This window comes from Ischnura elegans, chromosome 2, assembly GCF_921293095.1.
Source record: "Ischnura elegans chromosome 2, ioIscEleg1.1, whole genome shotgun sequence".
Classification (NCBI taxonomy): Eukaryota; Metazoa; Arthropoda; class Insecta; order Odonata; family Coenagrionidae; genus Ischnura; species Ischnura elegans.
Genome location: NC_060247.1, coordinates 65063167 through 65088570, shown reverse-complemented (window position 1 = coordinate 65088570; position 25404 = coordinate 65063167). Strand labels below are relative to the sequence as shown.

The window sequence follows — 25404 nt, the reverse complement described above, 5'->3', positions numbered from 1 at the left end:
TAGTCTTTTGTGACAACCTTTCTATATTCGTAGCAATTTACTGTGCAGGTGAAAGCAATACAGGGTGAGCATAAAGCATCAGAAAGTAAAGACAATGGCAGGTTCCACAATTTATTAATTACTGCGATCGGTCTACATAATACATATTAGTATCATCATCAAAGTATCATCATGTAATCGAAACCGGTTGCAGTGATTGATAAATTGTGGAATCTACCATATTTCCTTTCGGATACATCATGAAGGAGTTCCATCATGTTTCGCCAGACACGATTGAATTGAGCATAAAGTCTTTCCCTGATTATAAAATTTTATTACAGACTAATCGTTTGACATGACAGTTTAAATTCAAAGGGCTACGTCAAGGACAGAGTCTTCACCACACCAATTTCTGACGTCGGCGAACTGATAGCTAGGATACAAGCTACTGTGGGTACGGTGCATGACACATGTTAAAAAACACCTGGAGGGAACTGAAATACCGCTTCGACATCCTCCGAGCAACCAAGGGGACACACGTTGAAGTTTAATAACGGAAGTGGTCTTAAAAAGAAACTAGTGGCAGTGACCTATGTAAGGGAAAAGACTTTATAACCACCCAGTAGGTTCTTTTCTACTTGGTGAAACCTCCGTAGGGACATGAATGAATCAAGAAAAAATTCTTCTCCCTTAGGATCGACGATCGTTGCGAGACTGCCAGTTTCCATGACTACGATGGCTGCGACCGATAAACACATTCGGAGAGCCTGTTGGAAGAAATCGAGGCGCGCGTCGTCGTCGACCACTTCCTCGTTCGTTTTTCGGGGCGGACTCGTATTCACACTCGCGGACGCTGAGATAAGGTTTCCGGCGCCTCGGAGGGCTCGGGTTTCGCGGTTCATCACGTCTCTTTTGTCCGCCCACCCATCCACTCTATCCTCGGTTGATTTGGCTTCTGGGGCGACGAAAGTGGAGAACCCTGTCGCGACTTATCCACCGCGACCCGCCATTCGTCGGGAGTTCAGTGGAATTCAGTTCATTCGATTTCTTAAAGAGGTGCATCACTCCCATTCGACCTGTCTTAATTTGTCTTTTATCGTACTCGTGGTGTATTCTTCCTTTAAATCTTAAACTGTAGTCTTGAATATTTTCAGAGCATGCAAGGTGTTTGAGGAGGAATATACAATACTTAAGGAGATATTAGCGAAGAAAATTTAAAGCTTTTTTTGTTCATACACATGGGGTCACAACTCCTTTGTTACTGAGCTATAGCAACGCAAATATTTTTTGGATGCACTATGCAGTTACCACGAAAACTTTTTTCTTGGGTATCGAGCCTTCGCGACATTTCTTCGAAACCTACTCTGGAATTTAAAGGACATAAAAAATTAACCGGTTATGGTTAATTAACCGGTTAATTGATGGGTTGGACGAAAATGTGCGATTATAATAGGGTGGTTTCCTATTTTTTAAATTGCCTAAATCGAAAGATCATTACTCCTAGAGTACATATTTCACGCTTTTAGAATTTTTAATGACGATATCCATTTTTCGCTGTTAAATAAAAAGTGAAAATTTTCAAGCGCGCGAAAACGCGACGGCTAAGTATGAATACTGGAAAAGTCCGTGTGACGCCATTCTGGTTCCAGCTGCCGCCGTGTGGGAACACCTTGGTGCGAGGCTATGAGCATGGATATGAGCGCCGATACGATGCAGGCTGCACGCAGGTAGTAAAGTACCCTGCTAGCAGGTAGCGCTTGGTTTAAATAAAGATTATTAATACCCTATCAAACCAAAGGAAACTTTCCGACCTTAGGCAGTTTTAATAGGTGATTATTAAGACATGTTTCCCTGAGCTCTGTGCCTCATGCATGCATTGGTAATCTCAGACGATGTAAAACTCCCATCTACTCGTATAGCATTTAGGTCCCTGTGACGTCACGTGGAGTGGCATCGCATGGGCGCCAATCTGGCCTTTTTCAATTGAGTTTAAATTGACCATTAACATTCGTCTAAATTGGGATTTCTAAAACCAAATAATTTGTATATTATTAATACACTAATGTTGGGTAACGAATCGCAATCAATGCCTTTCGTTTTCTGTGATGAAGAAAACCACCCTATTGTCTGAAACAATAAATTCTAAACGGGGGAGATAGAGCAATCGTACTAGCTCAAAGCTCTCTTTCAAGCAGTCATAATGGCCCATTTTAGTCCACCCTTAATTATTAAATGCCCTTAAAAATCCAGAGTATTGAATAAAATGTCAACACGCTGGAAACCAATGAAAACCGTTTTCATGGTAAGTAACTGCATAGTGCTTGCGTTGCCAGAGCTCAGAAACTAATTATTAGCGACCGCATGTTTATGGACAAAGTATCCTTAAACTGTGTTCCCTGTCATCTCCTGAAGTATTACAGATTCACTTTGAAAGACTGTCTATGGAGAAAGCCTATCGCAACTCTGGCTTGTGACTCAAATATTTTTTAAAAAATTCACCAGAGAATACACTGGGATACAATTTTAAGACTTGAGATGCGTACAAATGTTGATATATGATCTATGTTGTCTCGTAGTCTTCCGCGGCGTTCAGAATTCGTGGATCTCTCCGTTTTCCAGGTTTTCGCTGCGTTCCGTTGTCAGAAGTGACGACAGTTTCGCCAGGATTCCACCAGTCATCTTCAGGTCGAAGTGATGTTTTCAGTGTTTTTGCCGCGTATACATAGCTCTCCTTCCCCGTTGCCGCGGTGTTGTTGGCCGGTTACCCTTGGTGCTGCGCCGTGATTGGTCGGATTTCTAAACACTCTCTTTCAGGCGTTGGTTATGTTGTATCCCTCTTCTCTATTGAAATGTTTAGGCGTTTTGATGATCTCTATTGCCTCTCTTATCAGCCTGGAGTAATACCTCTTTTCCTTTACGATTATTTTCGCTTCGTCAAATATTATCTTTTGCCCAGGCTCACTCCATGCATGGTCGGCAACTGCTGAGAGGTCGAATTTCTTGTTCTGTGTGGCCCTCTTGTGTTCCTGTAGGCGGATCTTCATGGATCTACATGTCTCACCGATGTACGATTTACCGCATGAGCATGGTATGCGGTATACCCCTTCGTTGAGATTATTTGGAATCTTGTCTTTCTGCTTAGGAATAATCTGGTTTATTTTCGTCACGTTTTTGAATCTCGTGACGATGCCCTTCTTCTTTAGGATCCTGGAGATCTTTTCATTTGTGCCGGCGACGTATGGGATGGTAGCGTATGTAATGCAACAGGACACTAGACAATGAGAAGCAGCCAAATGAAAAGCCAGAAACGTGAAATTTATTGCGACTTATGTTTCAATTCTACTGCACTATTATTTCAATATAAAATTTCATAAATAAGCTAGGTGACCAACCAAAACATGCTCAATGCTTTGCAAGGAATCTATTGTCCAAAGCGACTTGGAATTCAAATCCTCCGATTACTGTCTGTAAACAAATTGCACATAACCCTAGTTTGAGGAGTTTTATCATACAAATGAAATAACCAATTTCAACGCAAGAAAAACTTAACAGAGGCACTAATTTATACACTATGTCATATATTTAATAAAATACTCTGCCCCGTAGTACGAGGATGATTTGATTAGTTCTCGGAATGGAACAGAAAAAATGCTCTTAAATCACTGAAACTTATTTTATTTTTCAATGTAGTCTCCTTGTAGATTACTACATTTGGTCCTACGATGTTCTAGTGCCTTGATCCCATCTAGAAAATGAGATTTCTCTAGGCCTGCAAAATAGTTGTCAACTCTGGCTATCAGTTCCTCATTTGAAGTGAATCATTTTATCCACCAAGTCCACCATGAAAAATTTCAGTTTTGGGAAGAGATGGAAGTTTGACGGAGGCACATCAGGTGAATAAAGCGGAAATGGCAACAATCAATACCATAATTCGTGTTATATTGCCATGGCGACAGCGCATGTGTGCAGGCGCGGATTGTATTGATGGAAGATGACTTTCTCACTTACTAAACCTGGCCTTTTTTCGCGTATATTTTGTTGCAATTATTTCAAGAGGTTAGCATAGTATTCCCAAGTAATTGTTTGCCTATTGGGGAGACAATGTGCAAATAGAATCCCCTTCATATCCCAGAACACTAATGCCATGACCTTTTCAGTGGAAAGAATTGTCTTTGCTTTCTTTGGCGGTGGATAATCATTTGGTTTCCACAGCTTTGGCCGTGTATTTGCTTCTGGGGAATAGTAATGCACCCAAGTTTCATCTTTGGTCACAAACCGGCGCAAAAAAACTTGTTCGTTTCCCCTAAAACGGGTCAAACACTGTTCCGATATGTCCATTCTCATGCGTTTTGGATCCAGCGTCAAGAGTCGCGGCACTCATCTTGCAGATAATTTTTTTCATTTCTAATTTTTTTACTCCTTCATTTAAAATATAATATACCTTTTTAGATGACATCTGGCTAACAAGAGCAATTTAAATTTTTTTCCGCTTTTCAATCGGCGATCGTCTATTACCATTTTGTGCACTTTTGCAATGATTTCTGGAGTAGTGAAACTTCTTGGCCGACTTTTGCGCGGACCATCATCTAAGCTCTCCCGACCAAATTTAAATTGATTTGTCCTCTTGGCAACTCTTGACTATGAAGGAGCAGAGTCCCCTGGTGCAGTGGTTCCCAACCCTTTATGCCAAGCGACCCACCTTTTAATTTTTTCTTTTTTCGCGACCCACCCCTACCCCACCCATGATTACACACACACATACAAATACATATGTATGCATATTGTACACTTAATTGATATTTATATACATTTGTATACGCTATTGTTTTAGTTTCAATGTAATAGGCAAGCATTGCACCAAGATTTTTTATGTTAAAAAATAATAAAAATAACACATACGTAAAATTAAAATTATCTGGTGAATCAGTTAAATTTGGTACATTTTCAATATCCACGCCGCGACCCACTTAAATTCCGCCCGCGACCCACTAGTGGGTCGCGACCCACTGGTTGGGAAACGCTGCCCTAGTGTATTCTGGAAATCGGCATGAATGTCCTTTGCTTTCATGCCTATTTTTACGAAGCACTAAATCACTGCATGAATCTCGATTTTTTCCATCTTCGCAAATCACTATGCGGGAACAACAAAAAAGCCACGTCACCGCCACAGTTCTCTTCCACGAGAATTGACGTGGTATGCGTTTACAGCGAACAGTCCTATGGATATCACGTGAAAAGCTCGTTGCACTTGTGCTGATAACTCGTGGTGATTCCGAGAACTTTTCAAACCACCCTCGTATATCTAGCGCTGCAGTCGCTCTGCTGGCCACTCTGCTCAGCACTGTTTGTCTGTCTAGAGCTCACCACCCATTTTTCCCATCTGCTCTTTTCCCTGGCCCCTTCCAAAAATTTTCGGCCCGCCATATTCTCTGCGTCTATCGGACATTCGCTATCTCGGGGACTCTGAACAAAGGGAATTCCATATTTATCTAAGGTCATGGACAGATATCCGCAGCAAGATAAAAAAACAAGATATGAAAAACGTGTGAAAGCATTAGGCCAGAAAAAAACTAAAATCAGGATTGTTCGAGAATGCCGAAATGCCGATACGCCAGTATTTTATATGAAAAATCTTAGGAAAGTTTATACATTTTTTTATTCTTGTTTTCCCTCCGTCATTTAAATTTTAGCATTATACCGGGTTTTAAAATGCCTCATTAAACCGCATGTAAACTAACGTCGACATAGTGTTACACGAGATGCTGAGTTTTACAAAGGAAATCCTACCGCCGCGGCGATTGACTGACGGAAACTTTTACGAGAAGAAAGCGTAGCTACTGCAACTCTCATACCGGACCAATTATACCTATTCTTAAATTAAATTCCGCTATCCCGGTCAATTGAGTTTTCCTACATCTTTTACATGTAAGCTTGGGAACGAGGTGAGAAATAATCAGTTATTGAATAAATACAAGCATTATCATTTACATATTTATTTGGGGAAGGACACACCATGTTGCGTATTAATGGTGCGATGCGAATTTTGACAGAAATAAGATGGTGAATGCGTAAAAATTTGCCAACTGCCTTACCAGCAAAGAACATATCACCTCAGCCAATATTTTTGGTCCTCATTGCAACACGAGGATTCACCAATTTTTAACGTTTAAGTGTGTTAGCTGAGTCCAAGGCATTATTTACTTTTTGATAAGCTCCTTTTCTAGCACGAGAATGGCCCAGTTCCTCGTCTATTGTAACGAACACATTGATATAATTTATTTTCTTGCCATCGACCAACCTCAAATATTCAATCAGGCGAAATCATTTTATTAAATGGTAAAAGTCTGAGGCCCACCAACTGTTTCCATGTTTTGGCAAAGCAAGTAATAAATTGTAAGGACATATGGATAAAACGGATGGACGCTCAAGCTCCTTCAGCTCAAACAAAGCTATTAATCATGCAGTTTAGGATATGATGTACTTCATGGAAGGGGTAGAAGGACATTCCAATGCATTTCCTTGTATTTAGGGAATATACATGAATCTAAACTCATACAATATGTTCGGAGGGCACACTTACCTTTGATACTACATAATAGGTTTCCCGTAGCTGCCAGACTGGTTCGCTAAATTGCTCAAATTTTACGAAAGTTCCCAAATCTGGCCGCCTCCATCTCTCTCGCTGATTAATATTATTAATAATCATATTAATTATAATTTCGTAATTTCGGGAAAATTTTCCGCTATATTTTTTGGGTGGCCCCTACGTTTTCCGGCCGATACTGGCAGCTCTTTCCATGGACCCTCCCTTGCAGAATCCCTTACTCATCATCATTAGATCATAAAATTAACTATAATGACTCTTTAGGTGTAAAAAAAACACTATATCAATATTTAGTCAAAATGGTATACATTATATCGTAAGGCAACACTTTCCGTGTGCTAGTCTAGTATCGCCGGAAGAATTTTCGTGAAAATGTGCATTACCAAAAGCAATATCCACAAAAATGCGCAGCATGAAAAACCTTTTTTTACGGTCATCGATGGATGGAGTACAGTTAGAAGATTATATTTGGAAATTTTGTGGGCCATTTTTGGTAAGGCCGGATTTGAATCTTTGGAGGTGCACATCGCCATTAGCCCGAGTGTCATGGGCATGGAAAGAGATGTTAGGCGGGAAGATAGTGGGGTTTCCTTTAACAAAGGAGGAGCATTGAAGGATGTAGATGCTGGGTAGAGTTAGGATCATCATTGTTTTAAAAAAGGGTTTGCCATGTTTTCTGATAGAAACACCTGCAATTGCTTTAACAGCCTGTTTCTGCAGAGAGAAAATTCTCTTACAATGGGATGAGTTGCCCCAAATGAGGATACCATACGTGAGGAAAGAATGAATTTTTGCAAAATATAAAAACTTGAGGCATTCCTCAGATATGATCAAAGTCAGCCTTCGTATCATGAAGCAGTAGATTGTAGCTTGCAGTAGATTGCAGATTATGTTTCCAAATGGGACTCTCCAGTTGCCAAGCACATTCTCAAACTTGCGCAAGCATCCACGATTATCGTTCTCTACCATCCCTCGTGGAATCAATCAACCCGAAAGTTACGTGACAACAAAGGCGATCTTTTGATCTTACTATCACGAATACGTGATTTGATATACGACAGAGTTTATCTTTTAGACAAAAAGTCGAAGTGAAGGAAAAAAATGGCAGAGATAGATAAGTATAATCATATTAAATGTAAAGATTAGTTTGACTTCCGCTGAGATTGGACTTACAAGAACTTTAAATGTGAGTCTCATACTAGGCGTGGCTCATTTTTTACAATTCACAACGAAAAATAATCAATTTGAAACTTTTTAATTATACCTTAATTTGGTCTCGCTAAGACTTGTGACCGTACATTGAAGTAGGTTTTCAATAAAAAAAAGTAAAAAAAACATAATTAAATGCGACCAAAACATTGAATAAGTAAATGCTACATCATCACGTATATAAAGTCACTAATTTTATCGTTTTCTTAAATAACTAAGGTGTTAATAGCACAGAAATTTAGGAGAAACTATGCTTATAAATATGTATAAATCACGGATACCGTAAACTGGGGTGACTTTGGACCAGTATGTTCTTGCGTTAAATTTGAACGGGCCATGCCTTTTGGTAAAATCTCACCCCATTTTTATGTACTCACAGTACAATTAAGATGGTTTGGGCTAAGAAACTTACACCTTAATACAAACTTAGTTTCATTCATTGACTGAAAAAATAACTCATCACTTTTAGATATAAATTTCGAACTGTACAATGAAAATTGGCAGCTTGTCATGTTATGGTTTCAAATCGACAAAATTAGGGATGGACGGATCCAGGATTATTATTGGATCCGGATTCGGATCCTTGATTTTCGGAGCCGGATCTTTCGGATCGGATATTTTCAGATCCAAATGCATTTTCAAATTCCTGCTATTAAACTAAGTAAGTATTCAAGTTTATTCTGGGCACATACAATCAAAGGAATGTTTTTTAGATTTTCATAGACATTTTAATATTTTTATTAATTAAAAATCATTTTTATTGGCTTTCAAGTTGTTTTTTAAAAACATCTTTACATGCTCAGGACCTAAACTGTTACGCTTGTGTTTGGAAATGAAAATAGGAAAAATCTTCGGATAAACCACTGACCAGTGGCGTAGCGAGAGGAGGAAGTCCGGGGGTCCGGAGCCCCCGAAATATAAAAACATAATTACTTCCCTTCATAAAAGGAAACAAATATTGAATAATCATGAATTTACAAAAACTTCTTTGCAAAATGAAGTTTCTTTTCGACTATGAGGGGATGAAGGGTGTTAAAATTAGTTTGAATTCCTCAGTATGGTGAGGTTGATTTAGCACTACCTCGCGAAAATTTCACGCCAAAGTGCACGCACATGGCATACATTGGTTCTCCTTATCTCAATACAAGTGTTTCCACGCAATGAAAAAAGATCATTATTATGGGCTTGAGCGCGCTCCTTCCCCTCCACCTCCCCTTTACGCACTTCTTCTGCCCACCCCTACCTCAAGCTGAGCGGTTGAGCACCTCGTCGCACATGACGTTAATGCTGTTTTAAATACTGTTAATTGTGTTGCTGATTGCGCAGTTGCAATTTAATTTGATGATATACTGATAAAAATGTCTTAATTGTGTAGAAACATTTCCATTGAGATAAGGAGAACCAATGTATGCCATGTGCGTGCACTGAGGCGTGAAATTATTTAGAGGAAGTGCTAAATCCACCTCCCCATACTGAGGCATTTTCGGGTAAAACATAAGTCGGTATGCAATGAGAAAGTGACAAATTCGGGAGAAACGTGCGTGACGTCGCGTCGTTGACTTCAAAGCGAAGCCGGGCGCGTTACGTGATGTATGCAGTTGGCGTCTCCAGTCCGTCTCTACTTTGAGAGGTTAATGCTGCGCTTGTTTCTTTGAAAATTGTACTGTTTGGACTATGTTGCATATTAGTATAGTCTAATTGTAAATAGAAAACTTAGTGGTGATGAATTAGAGCTGAAAAATATACAGAAATATCGTTAGGAATGCATCGCGTTTGGTCTAATTCTTTTTCAAATCTTGTGCAAGTCATCTAATTGTCGAAGCTATCGAGACATCTTGGGGCCCAGAGAGTCACTCACTTAGCATTCGTCGTCTAGAAACGGAGAATTGAAGCAGGTAGGCCAAAAAAAGTCAGTTGGTGAGACGGGGTAGGGATGAAACACGCTTCAATTTTTCTCGTGTAATTTGATATTTTCCTTAGAAGACTTAGTAGAACATGATTTATGGTCTCTGTGATTTCGGAAACAAAAACAATAACAGAAGCACGGGCTGATGGACGGCCAAGGGTGGTTTTCTGAAATCTGCGACGTAGATACTTTTGACGTGGTTATTATCCTACGACGCTGAGATTCCCCCGATGATTTTTCAATCTCTTGGGAAGAGTCACACTATGTACCAGTCGTATTTTGCCTTTTTTATTTTTCACGGCTGAAATTCTGCTAAGCAACCTCTGCGGGAGCTTTCAAACGAAACGGTTCATGAGGAGGACAAGAATCGCATGCGACGGCGCATTCGAAGAGAGAATCGTAACTCTTTCCACCCTTATGGGACGTTGAATCACTGAAACTATCATTTAAAATTTCGGATCCAGATCCGATGTCTTCCGCGACTTTGGATCCGATGTATCCGATGAAGAGATATCCAGGGTAATATCCGTGGATATTTGGATCCGAGGTATCCGATCATCCCTCGACAAAATACAAGTTGGCTTTCCCGGAGATGAAATATAATCGGGTGTTTTCCCGGCGTAGGTGTTGGATGAAAAGTTCTCGGGCTTTCCACCAGGTAATAAAATCCTTCTCCGCCGACGTTTCGATGTCCATCAGGGGCATCGAAACGTCGGCGGAGAAGGATTTTATTCATCATCATCATCACTGGTCAACAATCCTAGGATTGGTTTGACGCAGCTCTCCACTCAGTTCTCCTATCAGCTAATCTTTTCACTCCTACGTATTTCTTCTCTTTCACATCTCTCTTTACTTGTTCCAATTATTTTGTTCGAGGTCTTCCTTTTCCATTCTTGCCTTCCAAGGATTTTATTACCCGGTGGAAAGCCCGAGAACTTTTCATCCTTCCCGGAGATGAGTTTGGGGTCTTATAATTTTCTTAGCTCAAACTGTTTTGCTAGCCAAAAATTCTATACTTCTCACATCGTTTGATCAACCTTAAAACTCTTGTTTTTTTAAGTTCAAGAAAGAAAATAAGCGCAACAAATGAATATCACATCGGACGGACGCAGTAATAAAAAAGGCGAAACGATGCCTTGTGATGTGAAAACTCACCTCGGCGAAGGTGGAAAGGGAAAAAGTGTATCGGTTGTTCCCTTTCGCGAAAACAGTTTATTTTTCTCTCTCATAAGCATGCCGACTAAATCTTTTCACCCTACTTCAATAACCGAGCCATATTTCTTATGCGTGGGATGGTTCCGAAAAATAGTATTCTTAGTATTTTCACTCGAGTAATGCGTTAAACGGTCAAGTCGATCTATACATAATCCTCTTCAACAACCTCAGTTTAGTGCTTTAGGTCAATGAAGACGACATTCCGTGCTTTAAATGACGATTTTCAAGAATAAAGTTTTCGTAAAAAATTGAAAATCGGCCTCCGTTACCGGGACTCAGGGTCCCGCGGAGTGTAGCTCAGCCTTGACGCGCGATTGAGTAAAATCGCTCTCATTCCCTTCATCACCAACGATTTTTTTTCCAATATCTCTACTTAGTACCTACTCATTATAAATCCTAATATATTCTATCCTATAAATCATAATAAATTTATATTGTGGTTCAAATTTTTCGAGCTATATTTTGTAAACGAAAGATAATATCTACTTCATGTCAAATTTCACGTGAAAAACGGGTCGGCCATTTTGCGTTGTGAAACCAGACAGATGCTAGCCAAAATCTTCCAAAGTCATTGAAAGTATAGGCAAAGCACCAGGTCAAAGAAATATTGCGTTTTTTATTCCTTAAAAATCTTACCAACGCAACGCCGCCTGGATAAATTCAACGATTTTCGAGGAAAAACGAGATCGCGCGAAGTTTTGAAAAGTTGGTCATGTTTGGGCCACTAAAGGAGCGTATTCATGTAAAATGGTATATAAATCTATATCTGGTAATAATTTATGAGTTTTTACGCTAAGTTTCAAGTCTCAATCCCCACAAAGGTCATTTTGGACTTTATTCCAGCTTTTTCCAATTTTGGACCAGTGCGCGCCGGGTCGGAAGACGATCGGCCACCGCGGCAGACGTAAAGGTATTCGGCGCCCACATCGACAACTATAGTGTATACAGCAAGTTGCAACTACCAGGCCAAGGCATTAGAATGACTTATCGGCTTTAAAAATTGTATTATTACATGAGTTTCATGATAGCGCTTCATGTCGGCAGATTGCTGGACCTACTAACCTCGAAAGCTCTGTAACCGCAACTACTCAACTCGACTCGAAATTCGTAATGCTACTCGAAACGCTCACGTCGAGTACCAACTACTAGACTCAAATTTTCGAGTACCTACTCGAACATCCCCAATATTTTCCCATTGAGAGTTCAAATATGACCATGAATTCTAAGTTTTACGTTTCCCCTTTTCTTGTTACTATCCCTCTCGAGCTAGGCTGGGTGGCCGGCTGGTAAATAAATAACTGTGTATCTGACGCCTTGTGCACATTTGCTTCCCTTTTGACAAACCGCCCTTCCACTTCAGCGCTGAGACCTCACCGCGGGGAACCACACTCGGTGTTGGACAAGGGTGCAGCGAAGAGCAGGTGCATTCGACACCGTTTTGTTATCAAATGAGTCGGAACGAGGGGAGTGGCTGCGCTATTTAAAGAGCCGAACGGGGGTAGAGTGCTATGGAAAAAACAGCGACCGCTGATAGACCTGGGTATTCCAACGAGAAACATTTTCAGCAGTCCGGAGCCCAGGGTTGGTATTATTAGAGGCCCTAAAGATACGTAGAGGGAGAAGTGGCGAGAGGGCTAAACGACGAAACACAACATTACTATGGCAACAAAGACTGATTCAAAGTGACACGAAATAAGGCCGTAGCTGGAAAAAATAAGGGGGGGTTAGAGAAGGAGGGTGTTTAACATTTGGGGGTGCATTTCGGGGGGGGGGGGGGCAAACTTGACACCATGTATACCAAACCTTTCTTGGGGTTTTGAATCCTTGACCCTTACGACCCTGATACAGAAGAGGACACGGCATTGGAATTGATTATGTATAAGAGTAGGCAGCCATTTGGAAGAAATCGAGGACAACCGATTAATTCTGGGAATATTTGGATTTGGACTTTTGAATTACATCGATCAAGCAAATTGACTAAATAACTAATATGTGGATGGTTTGAGGCGTTACTTTATGGAATTTTTTCATATTGAATGAAAATTAAACTATGTTTATCCACATAAAATTTGTTTTTTTTTAATAGTTTAATTTTCATTCAATTAATATGTTGGCGTAATGGAGTATTAGTAAACAACTTTATACATAATTATTTAAGAATACGGCCAAAATTTGAAGTACGAGCGCTATAATTTATTGCTTAAGAAAACGCTGCAATTTTCGTTGGTTCAAGACTTATAGAAAATTTAAAAGCACTCTTGGCAAATCATTCTTGCACAATTGACGAGTATTGAATTAATAATAAAAAATTATCGTTTATTTCTATTTCGCTGCTCTCTCACACTAGGTTTTAGAGGTCTACTTAGCGCGGGATATTACAAAGGGAGATACACGAGCAGTAAAAGTAATTCTTTGCAGAGCCCATATTTTATACGCTCATGCACAGATGACGAGCACTGCAATAAAAAAATTATCGTTTATTTCTATTTCGATACTTGTTTAAGCTTGGTCTAGAGGTACGGTAAGCGCGGGAAATTACAATATGAGGGATAGGATAAGTAAAAGTACTTTTTCATACTGCCCATATATTTTATTTCCCTCCAAGCGGAATAACCGACCAATGTTTTGAACATGCCCTTTAACCGTGCATTCCCCCGCCTTGATCCGGGTGATTCCAGTGCGATCATCATCTGCGTTACGCTGCGGCATGATGTGGAGGATGAGGAGGTCTGATTGCTGGCAGGGAGGGGCCTTCAATTTGGTCCCCCGTCTGCGCTGTGGATAGCGGGCGCACCACCGTGAAGAACCATTCATCGCGGAGTCAGTCGCCCGTATCTTCGTTCCGCCGGTCGCATCAACGACGACGAAAGACGCGCACGAATTTACATACGCATCGCTTTAAAGAGAGGCATTACCTCGCACAAGGACTTCCAACTTAACGCAAGAAGGACGTGTAGAGAGGGATTTGCATCAAGGGGGTCCGGGCCACCCTACTCGAAATGAGGAAAAAATTTAGCGTTCAATAATAATTATTATTATTTTGAAATGTTTATTGTATTGGACCCGCAATATCCTAAAGGCTTTAGAGATATAAAAATTTACCTTGCTTATATTAGCTTACTGAGGCATATCACACGATCATGATGAATTCATTGTGTTCATAAGAGGATAGGGTTGGTGTGGAGCTTTTTATATTAGCTTTCTTCTCCCAGGATCCGACTTGCAGTGTCGGTAGAGTGAAGACTTTTCAGATAAGGCCCATTCCTTTTTTTGGTTCTGCATAAACAACAGCCCCCCGTCCGTCTAATAGGACGTTAAGCCACGGTACCCGTGGCCACTTTTGTTAAGAGTAGGCTAGCGTTGACTCGCTGGGCTACTCCTCACCCTCTCCCTGTTTATCCAGTTGCCTTTGGTTCAACATTTCCGGTAATGTAATCTAAGTATTTCGGTTAGATCTTTAAATTTTTAGATAATATTTACTATTAGAAAACTATCGGTGTCCCTGAAAATGATGGCCGCAGCAAATATCCGAAACCCACACTCCCCGAAATGAGAAAACATTCAACACAGTCAAATTTCACTGCAGTTCACACAAAACCCTCAGCGTTCAAATAGTATACCTCCCTTTACACCCCTCCGCTAACAGCTATTGCAGTACACCCTATTCATTTACAAGTACTACCGTCCTTTCTTGATCTTTTGACGTCACATTTATTTCAACCTTATAACATTATAAGGCGTCCTTATTAAATTATTTAACTTAAAATTACTTCACCCAACCTTAAATTGCTTTTCGCCCATCTTCGCGAACATACAATCTATGTACAATACTGTGAGTAGGTTGGTATTCGATGAGGCTGCAAGAGGAAATTGATACGAACGTTCGTACTCTCAAGGTAAGGAATTTTCACCTTCCGCACATGCAGCTAAAATTGATTAAAAAAACTCCGCGAACACAAGTCATTACCCCCACTCGACCTTAAGGTAAAAGGGAAAACCGCTGTTTCATTGATAACTTCGATAGCATTTATCTTGTTTGATACGTATGCGGCTCAATGTGGAGGGAGTTATTAGTATTACTTAAATCAGGCTTTGAAATATATCCGCTGAATTTATTTTCACACGATGCGTTTCGTTGCTATGACAACTTACACTCGAGAATGTTTTTGTTACAACGAAACATAGTGCGAACCACGGTGCGAACATTAACAGATATCAATTGTTCCAGCAATCGTTGGAACTGTCGTGCATTCACACAACGATGGTTAAAATCTGTGCTGCCCTCTGGTGCTGACGTCTAAAGTGATGGAGAAATTGACGGTTAGCAAAGCTGTTTAACGTGTAAAACGTGTATTTAACGAATAATTTTTCTTCCGCCCATATTCTTCCTTGCTAGGAAAAATTCATGAAAAAAATAGAGCGAAGGGAGCTTCACGAACTTTCCCTCTTTCTCTTGTCGTTTCCTCTTTACCTTGCATTTTCATCAGGAATTACATTTTTTTCATGGTAATAGCAAGGATCTGCCAATAATTCACACCAAGGGCGTAGTGAGCGAGGGAGGGTCTACGATGTCGAACCGCCGAAATGTTAGCGAGATAGTCCGAAGCAGGGGCGCAGCTAGGAATTAAGTCTGGGGGGTTTAGGTGCAACTAATAACTAATGGAACCAGGCACCAGGATAAGCGGTATGTGCGAGATTAATAAATTGCGGAATTTTAGGATAAATGGTTCAAAATGGTGAGTTTTACGGTTTTCTGAGGGATATTTTATTAATCCTTACACTATTCTATTAGTAATATCTATCCAATTAATAAAAAGGGATTACACTTAAAAATTTCTCTGAGCTCTGGGGAGGGGGGGGTTTCCCCCCCCCCCCCCCCATCGCTGCGCCACTGGTCCTAAGTGAGTCCTCTTCAAAGTACTTCTCTCCTTCCTCCCCCCCCCGAAATTCTACCCCTCAATGAACCTCTTCCCAATGTTTTTCCTAACTACGTCCTTGATACACACTCACTCGCCGACTAAAAGCAATGTATCATCACGTTCGACAGTGCAATGGCTCCCATACATTAGTCACGGCTCACTGAACAATGATACAGCCACGTGAAGCTATTGACACGCAAACTGCTGGACAGAATGTTCGTTGGACTTTGCTCACTCAGGCGCATCTCGGTAGAATGACATACAGTGAAGCTACTTTAAATCGGAAAATCACGTCCACATCACGAATAGAACAATTGAACGGTTTGGCCAGTTCTTTTCTTGACTTGAAATGAACAACTCGTACTCAGATCGAAATCAACTTCTAACAAAATCATCGATTCGATAATTTAGGAACATAATCGCATACCACTAGAGTAGGAAGGCTTTGTTGAGTGGCATGGAGCTGGAAGGGTACCATGATCAATTTCGGCATAAGCGAATGAACATCGACAAACAAAAATCAAAGAATTTATTGATAAGTATATACAAAATAGAATGTCTGTTTGTCTGTCCGCTATGCGTTTCCATACGATGGCACGGATATGGCACTGTATTTGTGCATAGGTGCATCTCATGCTCCCAAACCCTGTAGTACTACTTTTGGTTGCGTGCGATGCGTCCTTAGTGTCGTTTTCTCATTACCGTTCGTAACGTCACGTCATACAACTTGTGGGGTTGGACATCCTGACGGGTAGGCACGCCTCTTGACACGCTTAAAGGGGAAATATGAAATCCAAGATCAAGAAATCCAAGTTTCAAGTGTCCCGTCTCTGTGTACTATTCTCCCGGGTGGCCTGATAGTATCTCATACGATGTGTGGCACGATGTGTTGGAACTTATTAAAATAAGTTAAATTAAACATTGTCATATTTCCATTGATTTTGTTTGAGCACGACGCGTTTCGTTGTTACAGCGAAATTCTCAAGTGTATCATTTGCAGCCAAGTTTTTCCTTAAATATGTCCTGCTGTTGAAGGAGAGAAGGTTAGAGAAAGGATGGGGTTTGAGTATCGGAAAGTGGGGAGAAAGAGTCGTTTTCTAACAAATCATTCTCCCCATTCAACCTTGGAATGGTAGCAGATTTTTAATAATGTCTTTCAATAATTAGGGCTTAATCTACAGGCAAAGCTTATACCCTTGCGTCCAATGCGCCAGAATTTCGTATTTGTCGGGTTTTTTCCTTCTTCCCTGACACAGTTATATCCGGTATGTGTCCACACAAAATATAGTAAGTGTAAATTATCCCACGCAGGAGTTATGGAAAGCTACACATGTATAAACCCGCACAGTTCCAAAACTTACGATTCCCCTTCAAGAACACACCTCTCTTCTTACCGACGTCTATCTGCGTATTTTAAACTTTCATCGTTTCATGATTTTCAACTTTCATTGGAAACAACGTAATCCATACGCCGCAAAGACCTTCAATTTAGCCAAAAAAATTAGATAACGCAAATGGTCGCAAGATTTCGAATTCGCTTTACAGTAATTATGGTATGGTATTTGGAATACGCGACCGACAGCTGAGGTCATTTGTGCCATGAGCGAAGGGGTAGGTAAGGAAGGGTGGAGAGAAACCCGGCGTCGGCATTAGCCTGCTCTTAACGAAAGGCGCCAAGGGGACCACGGCTTAACGTCCCATCCGACGGACGGAGTGTTGCGCTTGAAATGTCCTCCACACAACACTCAAGCAGGGATCGGGCAGTCCATGAAAATTCTCTGCCGCTGCCGGGATTTGAACCCGGGCCCACCGGGTGGGAAGCCAACACTATAGCAACCACACCAACACGATCCCCCTTTACAGTAATTATACACCCGCGCCGCTGGTAATACCACAATCGGCTTACTGCTAAAATTTCGTCCTTCCAATTGCTGCAGCAGACGGTGCTACTCCAACCCCGCCTCCCACTCCAGTATCACGCCAGAATAAAAAACTTTACTGAAAGAAATAAAGGTGATGCCGACGCACCGGCACAGATTCGATAGCTAAAGTCAGGAAAGCCCTCCACGAATCCATTAATGGAAGGTCGTGAAGCCATACAACGGTCGGAACGCTTTATTTTGCATAATTAAAAAAAACTGTTATTATCAAGGAAAAAATTAGCATCCATTTCGTTAATGACATTATATCGCGACCTTGTAGCACATAGTTATCGCGAATCCCAGCATAGAAGGCTTCGCAATACAATTTGGCCTAATCTTTTACAGCTCGCTGCCTATTCTCTAGGCCATTCATGATGACAGCAAAAGGACGTCCATTTTAAAATTTTCACCTCCATTTGAAAATAAAATTTCGTGACTTCTCTCTCTTTTATTCTGTCTAACTGATTAGATTCAATTGATATCAATCTTCTTGCATGCAAAAGATAACTTGTCGGCTACCAATTCACGCTGTACCAGGGATGGCGAATATTCAGGTGATTGAGAGCCATGTTATCCCCGCAGTGTTGGATCGGCAGCCACGCGTATAGAGAAGAGGGGTATAACTTCAAAGTAACTAATATATCCATCCATCCAAAGTAAGTAATACTTCCATCAGTTACATGAGGTTTTTTTGGACACGTCGTCGCCCCTCAGTGGGATATCGTGAGATTCAGCTCGACCCCCTCCCTCTAATCTCACGTGAGATTGTTCAAAATGCGTATTTTCAGAGTAAATACGTTTGTCTATACTTCATTGCGTTTTATTTATTAAAAAAAAACTATTTATTTAATGATGTTTACTTAAGATTACTTTAGACCAGTATTTAAGATAACCAAGATCGTAGCCTAGAATCACAATTACACTTTTTCTCGCGGAAAAAATATTACGTGATACTTGCCCGAACCCCACCATACCTCACGTAAGATTAGGCGAGAATTGGCTTCATCCCCTACTTCCCCGTAAACGCTAACGTAATTAACCGATGCCCCCTTATGGGCATATAATCAGCATTGATGATCAAAGATCTCCTAGGCTTAGAAACTCTCGTTAACCCGCTCTTTACATTAATAACGCCAGGAAGTGAAGCAAAAAAAGAGTGCTAAAGAAACAGTTTAACTCTATACAGCGAAGGACATTGACCATGCCGAGTCCACAGAGCAACTGATGCCTACATGGATAGTACTTATCTCAATCTTTATCAACAGACACGTAATGTACGATGTGGGATGATAACACACTTCCCTGTCTGCAGCCTTTCATCTTCTGCAGAGCGTTCATGGCGGAACGCAAGGCCGTAGCCAGAAAAATAATTGGGTGGGGGTTTATTTGGTACACGTAAGGCCGTATTTCCCAAATTTTTCGGTAGAGTTTGAACGCCTATAATCCCAGCGGTTCCCAATCTTTTTTTCCTCTCGTACCCCTCAATATGAATATAACTAATACTGTACCCCCAATAATATAACGTGCACATTTTATTTCATAATTTCACTACGGTTGGGTGACACTTTTAGTTATAATTAATAGGATACATAGAAACTTTGTTTTAAATAACCCATATAATATGTATATGTACATGTTTCCTGCTTAAGAATTACTGCGCGCCACCGTTGTCAGGCCATTAGAAAGGAACGTAGCGTCCTCTATTACCGATTATTTTCGGCGTATCCCCGACTGGTTCGTCGCGTATCCCCAAGGGGTGCGCACACCACCGGTTGGGAATTGCTGCCCTAAACCCAGACCCTCCGCTCGCTAAGGCCTTGGGGAGAACTTAATAGTAAGCTCACCTCAATGTCATTTAAACAAGTTCTGAGACACTGGAACAGAGTTGAGGAAGTGGGAGCACATTAGCTCGGTGGTAATCACAAAGCTCAAAAAGTGATAGAAGCGATCAATTCTGCATATTTGTATGAAAACGACATTCAATATCGCATTAGTGAAACGTCGATGAAGAAACAAACAGTATATGTTCGCACATTCTATTACTCCATGCTTCATTCTTATTGTTTCCAAACGAAAAAAAATAATGATGATAACTTTATTTGCCCGGAGTTCTGATACATTTATACGAAAAGTTATAGAGCTCATCATATCCGAACAAACATACTTGTAGTATACACAACTATTTTTTTTTATATTTTAAACGAAAATCCAATGGTCCATGGTTCGATTTCTGCTCTAAGGTAATCTTTCCCCATGGAAATGAATGCGAATTTATCGTTTTAACTGGAACGGGCCATATTTTCCTAAGCTTCCGAAGCCTTCAAGCGCTTCAGTACTAGCCGAAAGCTAAAGCGACACTCCCCGCTCAAGAAGTGAGCCCCCTTTAAGGATGGAATTTGAATTAAGCATTAGCCGTTAGGTCATTTATGAATTACAAAAACTTAGGAAAAAAATCAGACGTTAATTAGGTTGTTTCAGACATAATTTAAATTGGCCGCGTCGCTTCAGAGATCAGCGATCTATTCGTAAAATTCACACCAATAAAACTGAAATTCTCTTAAAAACAGCCTGAAAACATATAGTTGTCCACGAGAATGAAAATTTTTTTAGATAATTTTGAACTTGGTAAGTCCTTTTTGTACTGCTGCTTTGCTGACTTATGATGAGAATTTTAATTAAAAACATAATATGTTTTGGAAATTAATTTTTTTTTTTCAACTTTCTATATTGTCAAGAAGCAAAGCTTACCTGCACGTGAGAAAACCTTAGAAGTTACATCATGGATTGAAATTCGTTTTCTTAACAAGAGGGCACGTCCCTTATTATTCACAGCGAGCGGTCTACATGATCATAACAGTGCGTAAGCGAGCGACCATAGCGCGCTTACACTGGCATCCACGTCTCATATAAGAGTTTAGTGCTAACGTGTAATGTAAGACCCCAGAGACTATTAAGCATCCTTACTAGAAGATATTAAAATTTCGCCCTCCTGTGATCCCAGGTGACGTTTTAATGTCCCTAACCACATGACCCCATTTGACAATAGACGAGAGCCACCTGTGGAAAGTTGAGAACTTGGCTGGCCATGTGTGTCCCTCGGACTGGGTGGATTCAAACGCTCACAAAATGGAAAAAAGGGTTTCGCACACTCGGCTCCTATATGCTCTCGCCCAGAACAGAGCAACAAAGGTAATTTGAGGAATAATATTATATAATTGATATGGGTGCTAAAATTGGAATAAGTTAGTCGGCTAAAATTTATTGGTCGCGAGTCCTGAGGAGGAAAAATGAAGATGGGGAGGCCGCACCCCCTCCCGCGATTTATGTAATAATTGAAAAGACGGAAATTTTTTAATTGGCTCTCAAATATTTCACGAGCTCAATAAACGATCTTTAAAAATAATTCAAAGTTAAAGAAAAATTCGAATGCCTAAAAGCCACTTGTCTACGCAAATCAGACCTCACTCGCATATCGCTGAGAGGTTTTGCATAGGCGCCGAAAAAGGAATGAACTCCCGCCAAATCAATGACCTTATTACGCAATACGCACCCACATCTTTCCCACTTGGGCGATGCTTTTTTTCGAGCGCTGACTAGCGAATGACCAATGACCGGCAAATCTTTTTGACTTGTGATGGTCTCAAATGATTGAAGCTCCGCAATACAAAAAAACGAACGTAATGGTAACCGTATTATGAATCACGTCCATTTTTAAGCGCCTGGGGGGGGCACGTGCCTCCGTCCCCCTCCTCCCTTAATCCGGCTATGGTACTGAAGTTAAGTTTTAATTGCTAACCTCACTTTTGGTTGCTCCGTGTGGCCACCTTAAGCGCTCTGGTGCGTATTTGCCAATGAGTTTAAATAGAGGAGGCCCCAGTTCGTCCCATAGAAGCATGGTTGATGCGTTCCTCGCTCGCTATTTATCGGTATTCAAAAAGCGACCCCAGCGTGGCGATGAGCGCAGTTCACTCCAATGGCAAAAGAGCAGGCGCAGCGAGGGGGGTTGGTTTGGTGGATAAACCTCCCCTCCCTGAACTGAGATAAATCTTAAAATTTCGTTCATTTTACTTAATTGGATGAATATTACTAATATAATAGTGCAAATATTAATAAAATATCCATCAGAAAGGCGTAAAACTGACCATTTTGAATCATTTATCATCAAATTTTTATTGGGAGGGCTCCCGCACCTCCCATATTCCATACCCCTCAGTATTAGTTGTTCCTAAACCCCCCCTAGCCTTAATTTGTAGCTGCACGCCTGCAATAGAGTACTTGAATTCACAAAATTATGCTACTGTTAACTTATAAATTTGTTAGATTATGTCCTCATGAATATATGTTTAGCCTGACAGTCCTAATTATAACTAATTTCCAGACCACCCGGCGTTTCTCGGAAGGATAGTTCCCAGAGAAGTGGGAAACTTGGGACTTGGATTTCATGGTCATGTAAGATTTTAATTTTTCCTCTTCGAGCGTGTCAGGAGGTGTGCCTACCCGTAGGGATGTGCAATAGCAGAAGGTGTACGACGTGACGTAACAAACGGTAATGAGTTAACGATACAAAAGACGCGTTGGACGCAAACGAGAGTAGCAATATGGAGTTCGATAGCCTAAGATGTGCCTATCGATACCTCCACTGCAAAAACGCTCAAAATTCGCCCACCGAATCAAATCCGATCACCTAGCACAACCAGATGATCGGATTTGATTCGGAGGGCGATTTTTGAGCGTTTACATGCAGTGGAGGTATCGCTACGTACTAACTTTGGTCTTAACCCGTACAGCCGTGTGGGAACGCATAGCGCACAGACAAACGGACGTACTCTTTTATATAGTATATAGATTTCACCGCAAAATTCGGATCGCTCTATCGCCAGCATCGTGGGAGACGACTATTTTAAATCTATTTAACCCTTTATAATCCAATATTGCTTCCAATCAACATCAAAAATGTTTAAACTTTCAGCTCTATTTAGGAGATATCTAGACTACCTATTATTTTGGAGTGTAAATTTTAATGACGAAGTATTTAGCTGCCAGGATAATTATCATCGAGTGTAAAATTTTCAAGTCTTCAAAATGAAAAATCTTGAAATTTGATTTCTCCCAGAATCAGCTCTCGGTTAGAAAGGGTTAAAGACGTGGTGGGTGACACAGACATATATAAGCCGAATCAGTGGCGCCGACTCCATGGGGTCTGAGGGGGCTCGAGCCCCCTCAAAAATTCATTATGGGTGTGAGGAAAAAAATTGTGTCAGGCTTGTCGATTTTCCCTGGAGTTTCCAGACATCGAGATTCGAGTTATCAGGGTTCTAATGCTGATTATATGACTCTTCTAAAATGCTTAAAATAGGTACTTAAAACTCACTACTTATAAAATTTCCCGGGGCAAGATACCCGCTTTGGGCCCCCCCAATATTTTTTGTAAGTTGGCATCCCTGAGCCGAATGGAGAATCCCCTATCATGATATATACCTACTCTGAGCAGAATACCGAATGAAGAAGATACCATGCCTATTATATGCGTGTAAACGTCCTGGATAGTCTACCTTTCGAGTCTGAGCCGAATGAATCACTTCACGGTGAGAAATCTTAGAACATAGCTTTCATCACCAACCTCCCCTCACGTATTTACCGCCCCCTCCTCATACCCCACCCCTTTCCCTCCCATCCTATCCCGACAATCCCCCCCCTTAACTCACTCCCACCATCCAACGTTTAACGCGCTCGGTTCGCACTCACGCAGTCAGTGCAAACACTAAGAGATCACCTGATACGAGCGCAGGAAAAAATGTGAATCGTGAAGAAAGATCCAGCAGTGTTTATCGGGTGTCCTCGACAAGTGAGTTACGGTGAACAGTCCACCAAGCATACCAATATCTCCCCGGATATTAGTGCCAGACTTAAGATCGTTAAGGTCTCCCTGAAGGAGGGCGAAGATAAGTCGGACAACACCTGTCGCCCTATGTATACCAGTCAGCGTTTCGGCCACACTTCCTCTGGTGAGTTGTGATTCGCTGTCAACGGTCTAATTTACGTTCTACCTGACAAGGGGACCACACGTATGAGGCCACATTAAGACCCGTACAAGCTTCACTTATGCTACAACTCTGCTCTCTTTTAAATCTGTTCTCTAATATGACGAATGCGCAGAAATTGGCGCATGGCGATCCATTTCTTCCGAATGTTTGCAGTAGATTGTTGGGGCACGCGAGGAATAGTATTGATAAGTTACGAATTCGCGATAGACATTCTTATCTCGTACATAAATTTCCGGTGACAGCAGTGCTTAATTTCGGCTGGAACGGCGTTCCGGCACCTATCAGGGATAAATGGGCCGTGCTAAATAATTCATCGTTTTTTTATACTTGCAGTAAACCATGATTACTCATCGTAACTTTAATTACAAGATTGAAAAAATCGGAAATTTTAGGGGGGGGCTTATATTTGAAAATGCTGTGGATTAAATATTTTGGAATGCATTTTGGTACCTAAAATTTTCGAAATTGACCACTGGTTGACAGCGCTAATTACTATGTATTTCCCTCTGAAATTACTCTTCCAGCGTCAGCGTCGCGAGTGTTAACTTTTGTAAACGCATTTAAATGTGCGATTGGTTACAGGACATTTAGTGGAGAAAATCTCTACAGTGATATTCGTAGTTCCTAGACATTGCAGCACCATAAAATTGGCGTAATGATCCACGTGCTGTAACTCTGCCGCGGGATATTGTCATTTAGGTGGGCTCACGAACTGAAACGATCATTATGAAACCATGGGGAATGGTAGCTCTGACGTTCCGCAGTGATCCAACAACTAGCGATAGGTATACAGCTCCAGTGGAACCACTGCGTAAACCAAGGGCGTACCCAGGATCATAACTAGGGGGGGGGTCAAGTCATGGGATTTATGAGATTATTTCCTTGAAAAAATAGTTTTATTTTAGCTACATTCAAGTGCCACCATCAGATCTCGTTCAAATTTTGCTAGGTGATAGGAAATGGATACGCACAAGGTGCAGTTTTTGTTTCAGCCGCCAACGCTCAATACTTTTCGAGTTGTTAGCGACGGAAAGTACCAGGTAAACGCCTAAATTTAAGATAGCACCGACACAAAAATAGCCCCTTACGCTCCTTGCACATTACACGTTTTCGCCTGTGCGGGAAAAAAAAACGCACGGGCCTTTTTCTAATAGTCCACGGAAGAAGTTTCTGAAACCTTTCACTTTGTGCGGTTAAAACATGGGCACCATTTTAGCTACATTGCAGCCGTCCAGTGTCACTGGGGCCACACGGCTACCGTATCGTCTTTCTGCTTAGTGATCCACGTAAACAAATGGACAATTTCACACTAGACGGTTTCAGTCTTGCGGGAGTTGTCTCCAGTACTGCTGATAATAATCTACTTGTACGGTTAAAATCCTACCGTATGAAAAGCAACTGGCCACGATTTAAACCTGTGCGGTTTTTTTCCCGCACGGGCGAAAACGTTTAATGTGTAAGGAGCGTGTACTCCGTTGCAGGGATGAAGAGCACAGACAGTGTATTTTTGTGACGAGGGTTGCATGAAAATAGGCGTTTCCATGGCATTTCCGTCGCTAACATCTCGAAAATTATTGAGCGTTGGCGGCTGAAATCGAAACAAGAC

The 25404-nt window shown here is 41.1% G+C and overlaps 1 protein-coding gene across 3 annotated transcripts in view; it reads left to right on the top strand.

Annotated features, from left to right (window-relative positions):
* LOC124153880 (leucine-rich repeat-containing protein 15-like) overlaps positions 1–25404 on the top strand; it is a 299604-nt gene that overhangs the window by 265311 nt on the left and 8889 nt on the right. Inside the window, exon 1 of one of the 3 annotated variants that reach the window (XM_046527266.1) lies at positions 23492–23759. The exons of the other annotated variants lie outside the window; for them this stretch is intronic. The gene's annotated coding sequence lies outside the window, so the exon portion shown is untranslated. Of the gene's footprint in view, positions 1–23491; positions 23760–25404 lie in introns of those variants that run through there. 3 annotated transcript variants of the gene reach the window in all.